The sequence below is a fragment of the Schistocerca serialis genome, chromosome 1, assembly GCF_023864345.2.
Source record: "Schistocerca serialis cubense isolate TAMUIC-IGC-003099 chromosome 1, iqSchSeri2.2, whole genome shotgun sequence".
In the NCBI taxonomy this organism is placed as follows: Eukaryota; Metazoa; Arthropoda; class Insecta; order Orthoptera; family Acrididae; genus Schistocerca; species Schistocerca serialis.
The window spans coordinates 241,237,226-241,250,348 of NC_064638.1; the positions used below are offsets into that span (position 1 = coordinate 241,237,226).

General features: G+C 43.1%; 1 protein-coding gene across 7 annotated transcripts in view; it reads left to right on the top strand.

Annotated features, from left to right (window-relative positions):
• LOC126466754 (inter-alpha-trypsin inhibitor heavy chain H4-like) overlaps window positions 1-13,123 on the top strand; it is a 207,579-nt gene that overhangs the window by 124,807 nt on the left and 69,649 nt on the right. The gene's annotated exons all lie outside the window — the stretch shown is intronic.

Consider the following 13,123-nt stretch of genomic DNA (forward strand, 5'->3'; position numbering starts at 1 on the left):
TGACATAAATGCGATCTGAATTTTTCGAATAACATATCATCATCATCATCATTTAAGACTGATTATGCCTTTCAGCGTTCAGTCTGGATCATAGCCCCCATATAAAATTCCTCCATGATCCCCTATTCAGTGCTAACATTGGTGCCTCTTCTGATGTTAAACCTATAACTTCAAAATCATTCTTAACCGAATCCAGGTACTGTCTCCTTGGTCTGCCCCGACTCCTCCTACCCTCTACTGCTGAACCCATGAGTCTCTTGGGTAACCTTGCTTCTCCCACGCGTGTAACATGACCCCACCGTCTAAGCCTGTTCGCCCTGACTGCTACATCTACAGAGTTCATTCCCAGTTTTTCTTTGATTTCCTCATTGTGGACACCCTCCTGCCATTGTTCCCATCTACTAGTACCTGCAATCATCCTAGCTACTTTCATATCCGTCACCTCAACCTTGTTGATAAGGTAACCTGAATCCACCCAGCTTTCGCTCCCATACAACAAAGTTGGTCGAAAGATTGAACAGCGCACAGATAACTTAGTCTTGGTACTGACTTCCTTCTTGCAGAAGAGAGTAGATCGTAGCTGAGCGCTCACTGCATTAGCTTTGCTACACCTCGCTTCCAGTTCTTTCACTATGTTGCCATCCTGTGAGAATATGCATCCTAAGTACTTGAAACCGTCCACCTGGTCTAACTTTGTTCCTCCTATTTGGCACTCAATCCGTTTATATTTCTTTCCCACTGACATTACTTTCGTTTTGGAGATGCTAATCTTCGTACCATAGTCCTTACATTTCTGATCTAGCTCTGAAATATTACTTTGCAAACTTTCAATCGAATCTGCCATTACAACTAAGTCATCCGCATATGCAAGACTGCTTATTTTGTGTTCACATCTCACCCAGCCAGTCTATCGTTTTCAACATATGATCCATAAATAATATGAACAACAGTGGAGACCATGAACCACCGAATAACATATAAATAATGTAAATCTCTGTTATTCCTTCAGCCAATTATCATAATCACAAGGCCTTTACTTTATCCCATAGTTGATGCACTTCTGTTAAAAGTTGGAAATTACCTAGCATTGTTCTAAGACACATGTACGTTAAACTCACGAATTGTCCACAGTCTGTTTCACTAAAAACTTCGTGAATCAATATTGATACAGTTATTCTGTAATGCAAAGAGAGTTAATCAAATAATAGGAATGTTTATGGAGTGAGAACAACGTCCGATCTGCGCACGCCGCCAACATCAGATCGGAATTGTCACGTGACGCGATCATAAAGCTGTTTGTTCATATTTTGCACGATATTTTCATACATTTATTTATTAGTTACAGTAATGGTGAATAGTTGTTGCTACTACGAATGCAGATCGTGCTACATCGAAAGTGGAAATGTTACTTACAGTAAGTACCATTGAGATCTATTTACAATAATCATACCAGTTATGAGCTGAAAAATAGCGAGAAGCAGTTTAATAAAGAACTGATGTCGTCAGGCTAATTTCTGCGACTGTATGGCCACAGATTTATGAGTCAATGACAGATAAATTCGGTAGTGTTCGAGTGTACAGTTAGTAAACCCATTGAACGTATACACACATTGAGCAAATTTCACCTGCAAATTTTTATTCACATTAGACAGGCATCCAAACTATTGTGCTAATTTAGTTACGATTAGCTATGGCGTGCAAAATGAGTATATGCGATTAACATTTTAGTTTCTCTAAAAATAAACGAATATTATACATTTGGAGCGAGAAAGTGGAAACGGAAGAATTTTGTTCCTAAAAAAATTTGGAAGTGCGATAAATTGCTAATTGTTGCATTCAGTAGCTCCAAATTCGATGTTTTCGCGACACTTCCCCCTCACCCCTCCCCACCCCGGCATGCTAGGAAACCGTTTCGTGATACCATCGTAGCACTGGAATAATTTGCGAAAACAGGGACTCGATAATACGACCAAATGGATTTCAAAACCTAGGGATAGAGAAGTCTGGCAAGAAAAAGGCAGTGGTGTAAGGTGCTATCTTTATTCTTTTTGGTGGGAAAGAAGTTCAACTGACGAGATGCTGGTGTTGGACAGCACTCGTAATGAATGAGTCATAAAGACAGCTACCCCAATCGAGGGAGAGCTGCGGGCTGTTAGTGAACTCGCCCGCAGCAGCCCTCTGCTATGTGCTGGACTATTTAACATCAACGCGACTCCTATAATAAGTAAATACTACACTTCGCATCTCCTTATTTTGTGGGTTGGGTTGGGTTGTTTGGGCGAAGAGACCAAACAGCGAGGTCATCGGTCTCATAAGGATTAGGGAAGGATGGGGAAGGAAGTCGGCCGTGCCCTTTCAAAGGAACCATCCCAGCATTTGCCTGGAGCGATTTAGGGAAATCACGGAAAACCTAAATCAGGATGACCGGACGCAGGATTGAACCGTCGTCCTCCCGAATGCGAGTCCAGTGCATTATTTTGTGACATCCAGCGAAGTGTACCGCCAGCAATTACAGATGATCAGCAGAGACATGTCCACCTTGCGTAAAACCAGGAAAAGAAAGCTTCGACTATTTTGTTGCGAAAATTACCAGTCACCGCAGAATGTCCTCGTTATCTCGAAACCACCATCGGAGTAATGAAAAAGCGAGAATTTAAACTCGAAAGAATAAAATCTATATTAAGCTAATTCTATCAGCTTGTTGAACAAATTACACTACCTGAGACCGTATCTCGCGTTCAGTGTCTGCAAATACACTGTCATGCACGTGTGTATTACAACCATTTCAGACAATCTTTCACGACATTGGCACACATGTCGGAAAAAAAACATTGAGTTTACGTTTGACGACAACACTCTATAATTCAAGAGAACGTAGCTGTTTTATACACTATCACAGGTCCCCTTTTACCAATGAGATGCTATATCATACTAGCATTCACGAAACAAATAGTGAGAGCCCGTTTCACCCTGTATAGCTGGCAGTTTGAAATTTCGTTAAAAGATATCGCTGCAACGGAAAAAAAAGAAACACCAGTCAAAAACCACTCCATGGTGCAATATCCATCTCTTCCACCCACCAGGCGACAAGTCGTTGATATCAGTATGACAGTTTAAGCAATTATATTGATCATGAGAGTCAGTTTGCATGACGAGTAATTTTTTTTTTTTTCCAGTAGTTGGATTCCACTCGCAAGGTAGGCCAAATGGGAATTCATAGAGGAAAGGTGATGTTCTTTTCGAGGAACATTATTGTGAAATGATATCTGAAGCTGACCACAGAGTGATTCTATAGCCCACAACATACATTTTGCGTAAGGAGCGCGCCATTAGAAACACGATCATAACGCCTATGTTACCATCACCCTGCATAAAAAGCGGTCTTGAGTCTACAGGAACACATGGGTCATTGATTTAACGCTTTCTAGTAGAAATGCTGTCCACAATTTGGAATCAAGTCTATCAATTTAACGACATATTTGTGTCTCAGGGTCCATTCACGAACAAACATTCGTTATTCTGTACCATCCAACAGAGAAAAATTACGAACTATAAAAACTCCGCTAACTTTATTCAATGCCTTTTTACCACATCTGACACGATATATATCGAAAACGAATACCATCTACATGTTAGCATCGAGCATACGTGGCGATCCTATTAAATATACAGGTATTTATCCGTCGGAGCAGGTGGCCAGTGATCGAAGTCACTTGGACAGACCGGTTTAAACTTTCATTGCCTGTACTGTACGAGAACCATCTTCCACGGGTTATCAGTCGCAGGAGAGGGTCCCTGTTTCGTTGTTTGCTACACAACTATTTCTGCTGTAACACCCTTTGTACACTGCTTTACAGTTTTTTTTTCTGCCACGACTACGATGTCAGATTCTAAACTGACATTAACACCTTTTTGCTCCCAGAAAACTAGACGTCGCACGGTGTAAATCTCGCAACACACTCACACAATGGGTAATTGAGATGAGAGACAGTCACAAGAAAAGGAACCTGGAAGAGTTTTGAGCGATTGTGGAGCGTTTCCAAACTGCTAACCGAAAGTGATTGATGACCTCTACATTTCAAGTCATTATTAACAGTCGTGGGATAGCTGATGTCGCTGTGTTCCATTTGATTGATTCTTCATATTGTTGCCAAGCACATGATCACTGTTTTGTTGTCAGCCATCCCTGGAAGGTGTTGCCCCCTCCACCCTTTCTCCATCTCAAACAAGTGATGTCAGTCAATCATTATGTGGTAATCAATAGCTTACCAGTGGAGTGCTAGGATGGAAAAGGCACCATCAATATACTGTAATAATAAGCAACATAAATGATAGTGCTATCAAGTTTAGCAATTTTGTCGTAATTTTAATAACGACCAGTGATGCGGCAGGATGCGTACCAATTTCTGTATCATCACTAAACAGTCTCTCCACGACTTAGCGAGTTCCATAGCGAATGTAAATAGCCAACTGTGTGGTACGTTCATTCTTCGTTAATTCTCGAACATATACACCAAAGTATACCAGAGAGTGACCTGAATATCTCTAGTACTTCGATCATAGTGCGTAATTTACGATCTTTCTCTATGTGGATGGGAGTCACAGGGCATTCTCGTATTCTTAGGATAAAGTTAGGGACCGAAAGATCTCCTCATATTGCCTTTGACCAACGCTCCCTGCAGTACTGGCATCGATTTAATCTGCTCTTGATCAGAAGTAGACCGCTACATTCTACATTTTGTGTAGGAACAGTGTGGACCGAGGCTATAACTGCTGGACGGCACCCACCCAAGAGTACAAGATTTCTCAAGATGCGTGAATGTCAAGGAAATTAGCTCTCTCCGACTTCTGGGTACAATTGATCTCGCTATCTATTGCAGTGTGTATTACAGTAAATCGTTCCATATCAATGGTATCTTTCAACCCCGACCTTTTACTGGGTAAGCTGGTGATTACCGCATAGTGGTTGACTGACACCTCTCGGCTAAGATGGAGGGAGCCTTGGCGGAACTCCAGATAACTGCTACTTGTCGCTGTGAAGCATGGGATTAAATGTAGAGGTCATCACCTCCATACAGTTGTTTGGTAGTGTTCCTCCATGCTAAAGTATGGTTCAATTTCAATATGCTGCGATGCCCTCCATATATTTTTAATTTTTTTTCACCAATAAAGCGCCGGTACCTCTTTTTCATTGTACTACCCCACGCATGCTGTGAACAGCCCCTTCCAGCGATGGTCGACTCCGGAACAGTAACCATGTACATGACTGCAAAATGAAGGATCAATGCTTTTCGAAATGATACACCGAGACACCCGCAACCCTGTCAATGAGGAAAATGAGATTAAGTGTACAGGAGAATAAGTGTACCTTCCAGTAGCTGTTGGAAGGGCTTTACAATGTCACAAACTCTTCCGGTCTCCATATGTTGCGAATTCTTCCACATTTTTGTCAATGAGAAATATCGCCTCTGTGTTTTATTTACACCAACCTGTGTTATGGTAGCTGTGTAGTATATGCCATGCAATGTTCAGCTTTCTGTGAGAGCCAGATGGTCGAAACATGTTAATGTCGGTTTAGCAGCAGCTGACACGGATCTCTAAGTCATGGTAGAAAAAACAAACTGTATGGCAGTGTACACTGATTGGGTGTGTTACAACCGAAAAACAATGTGTTAAATTGCCTATGAAGGAACAATAGAGGAAACCTGTCATAAGATTGGTAGTTTGTTGGATTGGTCACCATACAGTATAGGTGATGAAACTTGAAACTTTACTATGGTTTGTGGAAGCGAGTACGATAATGACCACCTGACCCAATGCACCAATACCTGTATATTTAATAGGATTGCCTTATATGTTTGGGTGATAGACACGAATGTACCCTGAGAGACACAGAGATAAATTCTGCCGAAATTTTTACAAAGGCAAAGACGGTGTTTAGAAAGGATAGATTGCATGCAACTGGTGGTGGCGTGTTTCTCGCTGTTAGTAGTAGTTTATCCTGTAGTGAAGTAGAAGTGGATAGCTCCTGTGAATTATTATGGGTGGAGGTTACACTCAACAACCGAGCTATGTTAATAGTTGGCTCCTTTTACCGACCTCCCGACTCAGCAGCATTAGTGGCAGAACAACTGAGAGAAAATTTGGAATACATTTCACATAAATTTTCTCAGCATGTTATAGTCTTAGGTGGAGATTTCGATTTACCAGATATAGACTGGGACACTCAAATGTTTAGGACGGGTGGTAGGGACAGAGGATCGAGTGGCATTATACTGAGTGCACTATCCGAAAATTACCTCGAGCAGTTAAACAGAGAACCGACTCGTGGAGATAACATCTTCGACCTACCGATAACAAACAGACCCGAACTTTTCGACTCTGTAAGTGCAGAACAGGGAATAAGTGATCACAAGGCCGTTGCAGCATCCCTGAATATGTAAATTAATAGGAATATAAAAAAGGGAGGAAGGTTTATCTGTATAGCAAGAGTAATAGAAGGCAGATTTCAGACTACTTAACAGATCAAAACGAAAATTTCTGTTCCTACACTGACAATGTTGAGTGTTTATGGAAAAAGTTCAAGGCAATCGTTAAATGCGTTTTAGACAGGTACGTGCCGAGTAAAACTGTGAGGGACGGGAAAAACCCACCGTGGTTCAACAACAAAGTGAGGAAACTACTGCGAAAGCAAAGAGAGCTTCACTCCAAGTGTAAACGCAGCCAAAACCTCTCAGACAAACAGAAGCTAAACGATGTCAATGTTAGCGTAAGGAGGGCAATGTGTGAAGCGTTCAGTGAATTCGAAAGTAAAATTCTATGTACCGACCTGATAGAAAATCCTAGGAAGTTCTGGTCTTACGTTAAATCAGTAAGTGGCTCGAAACACCATATCCAGACACTCCGGGATGATGATGGCATTGAAACAGAGGATGACACGCGTAAAGCTGAAATACTAAACACCTTTTTCCAAAGCTGTTTCACAGAGGAAGACCGCACTGCAGTTCCTTCTCTAAATCCTCGCACAAACGAAAAAATGGCTGACATCGAAATAAGTGTCCAAGGAATCCGAAAATTACCTCGAGCAGTTAAACAGAGAACCGACTCGTGGAGATAACATCTTCGACCTACTGATAACAAACAGACCCGAACTTTTCGACTCTGTAAGTGCAGAACAGGGATGTTACAACCGAAAAACAATGTGTTAAATTGCCTATGAAGGAACAATAGAGGAAACCTGTCATAAGATTGGTAGTTTGTTGGATTGGTCACCATACAGTATAGGTGATGAAACTTTACTATGGTTTGTGGAAGCGAGTACGATAATGACCACCTGACCCAATGAACCAATACCTGTATATTTAATAGGATTGCCTTATATGTTTGGGTGATAGACACGAATGTACCCTGAGAGACACAGAGATAAATTCTGCCGAAATTTTTACAAAGGCAACTGGAATCACTCAACAGAGGGAAGTCCACTGGACCTGACGGGATACCAATTCGATTCTACACAGAGTACGCGAAAGAACTTGCCCCCCTTCTAACAGCCGTGTACCGCAAGTCTCTAGAGGAACGGAAGGTTCCAAATGATTGGAAAAGAGCACAGGTAGTCCCAGTCTTCAAGAAGGGTCGTCGAGCAGATGCGCAAAACTATAGACCTATATCTCTGACGTCGATCTGTTGTAGAATTTTAGAACATGTTTTTTGCTCGCGTATCATGTCGTTTTTGGAAACCCAGAATCTACTCTGTAGGAATCAACATTGGTTCCGGAAACAGCGATCGTGTGAGACCCAACTCATTTTATTTGTTCATGAGACCCAGAAAATATTAAATACGGGCTCCCAGTTAGATGCTATTTTCCTTGATTTCCGGAAGGCGTTCGATACAGTTCCGCACTGTCGCCTGATAAACAAAGTAAGAGCCTACCGAATATCAGACCAGCTGTGTGGTTGGATTGAAGAGTTTCTAGCAAACAGAACACAGCATGTTGTTATCAATGAGGAGACGTCTAGAGACGTTAAAGTAACCTCTGGCGTGCCACAGGGGAGTGTTATGGGACCATTGCTTTTCACAATATATATAAATGACCTAGTAGATAGTGTCGGAAGTTCCATGCGGCTTTTCGCGGATGATGCTGTAGTATACAGAGAAGTTGCAGCATTAGGAAATTATAGTGAAATGCAGGAAGATCTGCAGCGGATAGGCACTTGGTGCAGGGAGTGGCAACTGACCCTTAACATAGACAAATGTAATGTATTGCGAATACATAGAAAGAAGGATCCTTTATTGTATGATTAGATGATAGCGGAAAAACACTGGTAGCAGTTACTTCTGTAAAATATCTGGGAGTATGGGTGCAGAACGATTTGAAGTGGAATGATCATATAAAATTAATTGTTGGTAAGGCGGGTACCAGGTTGAGATTCATTGGGAGAGTCCTTAGAAAATGTAGTCCATCAACAAAGGAGTTGGCTTACAAAACACTCGTTCGACCTATACTTGAGTATTGCTCATCAGTGTGGGATCCGTACCAGATCGGCTTGACGGAGGAGATAGAGAAGATCCAAAGAAGAGCGGCGCGTTTCGTTACAGGGTTATTTGGTAACCGTGATAACGTTACGGAGATGTTTAACAAACTCAAGTGGCAGACTCTGCAAGAGAGGCGCTCTTCATCGCGGTGTAGCTTGCTCGCCAGGTTTCGAGAGGGTGCGTTTCTGGATGAGGTATCGAATATATTGCTTCCCCCTACTTATACCTCCCGAGGAGATCACGAATGTAAAATTAGAGAGATTAGAGCGCGTACCGAGGCTTCCAGACAGTCGTTCTTCCCGCGAACCATACGCGACTGGAACAGAACAGGGAGGTAATGACCGTGGTACGTAAAGTGTCCTCCGCCACACACCGTTGGGTGGCTTCCGGAGTATAAATGTAGATGTAGATGTCCTTCGGATTGCAGTAGCCGGCCGCTGTGGCCGAGCGGTCCTAGGCTCTTTAGTCCGGAACTGCGCTGCTGCTACAGTCGCAGGTTCGAATCCTGCCTCAGGCATGGATGTGTGTGATGTCCTTAGGCTAGTTAGGTTTAAGTAGCTGTAAGTCTAGGGGACTGATGACCTCAGATGTTAAGTCCCGTAGTGCTTAGAGCCATTTGAACCATATCTTTTTTTTGGCAGTACGTGTATGTAGTTTGGCGATGTGTTGCAATGCTGTAGAAAAATCTTTGTCCTTCTTCCATGCCATGTATGATGTGGAGCCTTCCTAAATTTCCCAAGAAGAAACACCACTGTAACTGCTCGCACTGTCTCTTCTATTAATTCGTGTTGAAGGGGAAATCTTCGTTTTGCTCTGGCCTTACACGCTGTACACGGTTGTCAGAGCTACGATATGTTTCCAATTCCACCAAGTGGTCAAAACGCTCTCATGTCGCATTAACTCAGCTCGTCCCGTTTCCCCACAGGGTGCAGAAGGTCTTAGATAGAGCGCTGGCCGACTTCAGATCCGATCACACGGACGAAGCTGCAGGGAGCGCGGGGCAGGGACTTAGGAGCAGTTACAAATGCAGAGTGACTGTCTAAAAAACAGCGCTGGGGTTCTTGGTGTATGGGATCCTCAGCAGCTAGGTTCGAAAAATGGTGACTCGTTTCGAGATATGAGAGTGGCGCGAATGTGATTCACCAGTGGCTGTAACCATTAAAAGAAGTCTCTACAGGATCCAACACAAATAAGTGGTTAAATGGATAGATCTGATTCCAAATTGCGGACAGCATCTCTACCAGAAAGCGTTAACACTATCAGCGGTCCGTGTGTGACTGTAGACTCAAGACCACTTTTTTATGCAGGGTGATGGTAACATAGGCATTATGATCACGTTTTTAATAGCGCGCTCCTTATGCAGAATGTTTGTTGTGGGCTGCAGAATCCCTCAGCTTCAGATACCATTTTCCAATAGTGTTCCTGAAAAAAAATACTCGCAATGCAAACTGACTCTCATGATCAATTTAATTACGTAGCCTATCAAATCGACATCAATGACTTGCCACCTGACGGATCGAAGAGATGGTTCAAATGGCTCTGAGCACTATAGGACTTAACATCGGAGGTCATCAGTCCCCTAGAACTTAGAACTACTTAAACCTAACGAACCTAAGGACATCACACACATCCATGCCACCGTAGCGGTCGCGTGGTTCCAGGCTGAAGCGACTAGAACTGCTCGGCCACACCGGCCGGCGGTGGAAGAGATGACTAGGGCATGATTCTTGACTGGTGTTTCTTTCTTTACCATTGCAGCAATATCTTTCAACGAAATTTCATACTCCCACCTACACAGGGCGAGACAGGCTCTCACGATTTGTTTCGTAAATGCTAGTATGATATAGCGTCGCATTGGTAAAAGGGGACTGGTCATAGTGTACAAACAGCTACATTTTCTTGAACTATAGCTTGTTGTCATCAAATGTAAAATGAATGAGCTTTTTTCCGACATGTGTGCCAATAGCGTGAAAGATTGTCTGAAATGGTTGTAACACACGCGTGTACGACAGTTTATTTACAGACACTGAAAGCGAGATACGCTCTTAGGTCGTGTAATTTGTTCAACAAGCTGATAGAATTAGATTAAAATAGATTTTTTTTTGTTTAAATCCTCGCTTTTTCTTTACTTCAATGACTGTTTAGAGATAATGAGGACATTGTGCGGTGATTGGTAATTTTCCCAGCAAAATAGTCGAAGTTTTCTTCCTGATTTTACACATGGTGGATATGTCTTTGCTGATCATCTGTAATTGGTGACGGTACACTTCGCTGGATGGCACAAAATAATGAGACGCGAATTGTAATCTGGAGCCGAACGTAAAAACTGTACCGATTTTGCTCATAAAACTAAAAGAAAAAGAACTTTGCCTATTTTCGTGGAAAGAGAACGTTTATTATGGCCGCGATTGCACGTTCCTTTTTTAATACTTGCTTATTACAGGAGTTGCATTGATATTAAATAGTCAAGCACAGAACGGCAGGCTGCTACGGGCGAGTTCCCTAACAGGCCGCAGATCTCCCTCGGTCGGGATAGCGGGATAGCAGTCATTTATCACTGTTCTGAGGGATGCCGGTGTTAGGCAGCGCTCGCTTTAGGCGGCAGGGCCTTCCTGTTTCGCAAGCAGCTGTCTTCTGAAATAGCCTTCTGGAAGGTTCTCTGGTTGGGGGGAGGGGGGGGGGGGTAGGTATGCTAAGAAATTTCCCTTTTGCGCTCCCTAGGAGCGTTGCGTCAAGGCATACTGCATATCGCTACGGAACGCAAAAGGCCTGATGAGGCCTGCGGCCATAGAGGGCTCGGCAGAAAAACAGCAGAGGGTGGACAGCGGGCTGTCCATGCGCTGCAAGATGGTAGGAGGAGTAGCCGACCATTTGAAGAAGCATGTGATCTCCATGTAAATCGGTGGATGGTGGAAGGCAGGATGGGGGAGGGAGGGAGGGAGGGGAGAGGGCCACGGTTTCTGGCAGTTTGTGGTTGTACATTGAAGAGAATGCACGTTCAACTACCAATCCCTTTGTAGTCTTTTAGGACGACGATTTTCCCAGTACATATGCTGCATTATGATCCGTTGATTACGAATGCTGGTTTTTTCATGACAATTTCGAAGTGTAATTCGAGCTGTGACGCAATTTTTTTCATCAGTTGTGATAGGGGTTATTGGGTTCGATTACCTGGGCAGGTGGGGTTTTGACCAGGCATCTATCTGTAGCGAAATCTGACGTCAAGCAGCGATAGGTACTGTTTGCTTACAGGTAATATACTTTTTAAAGTCCTCTCTGTCGAAAACCAGCGCCTCGTCAGTTGAACGTATTTCCCACTAAAAAGAACAACGTTACTACCTCAATCCCCTGCCTTTTTCCTGCCAGCTTGTGGGTTAAGGGTAGGGTTTGAGTGCGTCTGTCTCTATTTTCGAGTGGCATTCCGAAATTTTTTCCCAGCAAGATAACACCAGTTGTAAGGTGTCGCCAATTTTTTACATGTATTTCGCTTTTATGCCGTCCTTGTGTAGCGCTATGCATATGGTTGTGTAATTAGGCCCATTCTTTGTGATGAATTGTGTAGTGGGTCAGTTTCCCGACCAAATTAAATAAATTACAATAATCTAACCTTCCTCTCTAGCCAGTGGTGGTTCAATTGTATTATGGGGGGTGCACTTGGGCTTTCCACCCAGGACGACCAGGGTTCGAGTGCCGGAAAGGTCACCACCAATTTTAATTTCCCGTCAGTTCCCAGGTGGGGGATGGGGTGGATTTTCAGCACAGCCATGGGACAACGAAATTTCCGCCAAAATTCGAAATTACCACCAAAATTCGAAATTACCACCAAAATTCAAAATTTCCACCAAAATTCAAAATTTCCGCCGATAGGGTAGGATGGGGTATGGGGGGGGGGGTGAGGGATGGGAGGCGGATGGAGAGAGGCAGGGACCGACGTGCAGGCTGAGAAAAACATGTGATGTCATCCAGGGGGTGGGCATGGTCAAGGACGGGGTTGGGCGGGTGTGGTCGGGAGTGGGGGGCGATTAATTGATCAACTTAAATAATTTGCATATAAATTCGATTTCAAAAGTGTCCTCGTAACCCCAACTCCCTACTACCGCTGTGGTTCTTCAGTGCTCTATGCTAAGCCCTCATTACACCATATGACATGTCAAAGTTATAAGGTAGGAAGATTTCCCTGTGCAGGATGTCAGAAACAATCTGAAAAGCTTGTAAGCTTGTTGCCAGGTAGGTTACGCTTAGAAATAACTTTTTAGAAAAAAAGTCGATACGTTGCGCCGTTCCCGAGTTAATTAACTTTGGATTTATGCAATGACGCCGTCGCGCCCGCAAACTCAAGTGGTCCACCAGATACAGTTAGTGTTCAGTTTGAAGCGTTCCTATCGCGGCTTGCTTACCTTTGCATTATGTCTTAGGAAATACAAGATATTTCTCGAAATGAAGCACTTCATCAATTATGGAACTGTCTGTTATTCGGTACAGGATGATGAAAGCATTTAATTTTGAATACTTTTCCTGTAAAACTAATTTTTTTAGTATACGTAGTTTCATATTTTGTAAATCCAAAAGTGCAATGGTGGTTGGCGGCAC